The sequence below is a fragment of the Triticum aestivum genome, chromosome 3D (assembly GCF_018294505.1).
Source record: "Triticum aestivum cultivar Chinese Spring chromosome 3D, IWGSC CS RefSeq v2.1, whole genome shotgun sequence".
In the NCBI taxonomy this organism is placed as follows: Eukaryota; Viridiplantae; Streptophyta; class Magnoliopsida; order Poales; family Poaceae; genus Triticum; species Triticum aestivum.
The window spans coordinates 563,735,146-563,738,286 of record NC_057802.1 but is presented as its reverse complement, the minus strand read 5'-3'; the positions used below and the strand labels follow the sequence as shown (position 1 = coordinate 563,738,286).

Below are 3,141 nucleotides of genomic sequence, written 5' to 3'. Positions count from 1 at the left end.
GATCTGGGTGTCTTTCCCCAACTCTCCTGCCCAAAATCCCTAGTTCTATCTTCCTTGATGAACTAGATCCTGACACGAGCGCCATCTCCAGGTCCTCCCTCTGGAGGTCCTTGTCCAGCTCGTGCACCGTCGACCGCACGCCCGGCTCCGTGAAGAGCCTCGTCATCATGTGGAAAATGCAGCAGCAACTCGCCCCGAAGATCACCACCACGCCCTGTGACGCCATCGTCATCACCTTCTCCGCCTTAGCTGAATTATCCAACTCTGCCCACTAAATCTCAACCGATCTGCTCACTAAACTTGAGTTAGTAGGCTGTTGCTTCTTGCAGCTTTGTGATGGTGATGAACCAAACATTTATGCATGGCTGGGGCAAGTGCGTGGATAAGAGGAAGTGCTTAATCGAGGTGTAAGGTAACCGCTGTAACATCTGGAAAATTAGGGATATTTAAAGGTTCTATTGTAGCATCACTTGTAACCTCTGCCTTTGGGTCAGGCAAAATTTCCTACAGTTAGGTACCGCCAGGATAGTGGCTAATCTTTAATATAATTTTCAGTGCTGCTTTCGATAAGTTAAAACGAAGATGAATAAGATTCAAGATAAGCTGGAATTTAGTTATTAGTATCATATATAGAAAAAAGAATGGTGATATTGATTGCTCCATAAAATTCAATGCTTCAGCTGTTGATTCATTAGGTTCCTGATAAGCTAGATCCACTCTAGTGGTCATTTGTGTGTGACAAGGAATAACACTGGGGTGGAGTTTGTGCAGATCATGCATGATACATCACATATCTTCTTATCTCAGTTGTGGAGTCGTGCGTGGCAAGGAATGCCAATAAAACCAGTATATTAAATGGCATCCGCCAAATTTTCCCTTGGAATTGCTAGTGATACTGGTAAGTGGTAAATAGTAATGATGGGTGGATTACAGCTCTGATAACATAAAAATTGGACAGAATGGATGAAATTTTGAAAGAAAAAAAAAGAGGATATCACAAATAACATGCGTACCTTGACTTACCGTTTGAGCTATCCCTGCCCAGGGCAAATGAAACTTCCTTGACAAAAACTGTATTTTCAGTTATACTTCTCTTTCAGTTAATGCTAGTCATTTTTATTTCGCTGTCTTTTCAAAGACTGTCTACACCACCCATCATCACCAGAAAGTCGATATCTTATACACACTGCCGATAAGCTTAGAAGATTCAGTACAGTTCTGCTGGATATCTTGCCATATACCTCTGCAAACTTACATGACTGATTGACTGCAATATCTACTGTTTCAGGAAGAGAAACAACAATATGCAATATCTCAAACGCACCGCGGTTAATCTTAGAAAATTCCGTATAGTTCTGCTGGAGAAGCAATGCACTTCTACAAACTTCATGTTTTTTCAGTGAAATGAACAGAGGTTCTCAAGATCCAACTTACATCACATGACCGCAGAATCTAGGGTTGTACGATGTGGCATGAATGTCTATACATTTCTATTTGTAAGCTTAATATTTGCTATCAAACTCGGAACTAAGTACAAGCCTATTATTCATACTCATACTTATTGGCCAAACAGCAGACAGAACGACACGTGTTGATTGCAGAGTAGATGAGATGTAGGCAAGCCCAGCTGAATAATATTGATAAGTTGTAACCAGTGACGATAGTACAAAAATCAAAGCACAGGGGGATCATTGCTCTTGATCATGTCCCCCGTTCAGTGCAGGGGAAATAGGAGGCCAGATTATTATAAAGGACGAGATATGTATGTGGTTCATACCAGGACAAATAAAACGACGATCGGAGATTCTTAAGGCCCAACCTACATGCTCGGTTGACTGCAATATCTACTGTTTTAGGAAGAGAAATAAATAGCAAAATATTATACGCACCACGGTTAATCTTAGAAGATTCAGTGTAGTCCTGCTGGATAACTTGCAATACCCTTCTGCAAACTTGAGATTTTTTTTCAGTGGATTGAACAGAGGTTCTTAATATCCAACTTACGTTAGAATCTAGCGTTCTACGACGTGGCATGAACATCTGCACATTTGAATTGCTTCACATAATATTTGTTAACAAACTCAGAACCAGGTACAAGCCTACTACTCATACTGATTGGCGAAATAGCAGACAAAATGACAGATGCTGACTGCAGAGTAGTGACAAATACTAAAGAAGAAAACACAGTAAAATGACATACAATAGCTAGACAAGATGCCATCAAACTGTCAAAGCCCATCTGAAAAATATTGATTGGTCGTCCATTTCCATACCTCATCAGAAAAACATAGCTTTCTATCATAGAAGTCGTACCCAGTGACGATATTACAAAGATCAAAGCACAGCGGGATCATTGCTCTTGATGTGTCCCCTGTTCAGTGCAGGGAAAATAGGCGGCCAGATCATCATAAAGGGAGTGATATGAATGTGGTTCATACCCGGATGAATAAAACGATGATCATATGGTGCTTGCTCAAACACCTTTTCAACTAGCCTGCTCCTCAGGTGAACATGAAGGACAACACCATATCTCGCATAAACCAAGAACACAAACTCGGCATTGTCCCCGACTGCAGCAACACTAAGAAAATCGCCATCTTGTGCCATCCAAACCCAATCATGGCCAGCAGAAAGTGCATATGGCTCGCGGACACAAAATGTGTCCACCAGCAGCCAGCCGCCTGCACCATCGCTGTCGCCTGTCATCGGATGGAGCCACACACTGAGCTGAAACCCGTCTGCACTGACAAGATAGAGCCCGGAACCGTCCACACATGAGAGCATGTAATTGCGCCCTATTCCAGCTGGGAGCTCGAGCATGAGGAACCTTGCGGCAGCCAAATCTAGACCCAGGATGCACCCAAAGCTGGTCACCACGAAAACCTTGCCACGGACAGGTGGTAGCATTTAACTTATTAACCTTGAAGAACCGCTAGGCAGGATGAAGCCAGCCATGTCGCCTTTAAATACTCGTGCCACCGCCTGTAAATTCCTTGTCTCGCCAAGGGCATTTTAGTCATTTCACCTTTGGGTATAAATCCCAGCAGCTCCCGTGCAATGTAGAACCCTAGCCGCCTCCCCATCTGCCGCCCCGCCCGACCCACTCACCCCGCCGCTCCGCCCGTCCCGCTCGCCCCCTTC

The 3,141-nt window shown here is 43.8% G+C and overlaps 1 pseudogene; it reads right to left on the bottom strand.

The window, feature by feature from the left end:
* Nucleotides 1-2,334: 2,334 nt before the first annotated feature.
* Nucleotides 2,335-3,141, bottom strand: part of LOC123076517 (uncharacterized) — a 5,863-nt pseudogene continuing 5,056 nt past the window's right edge.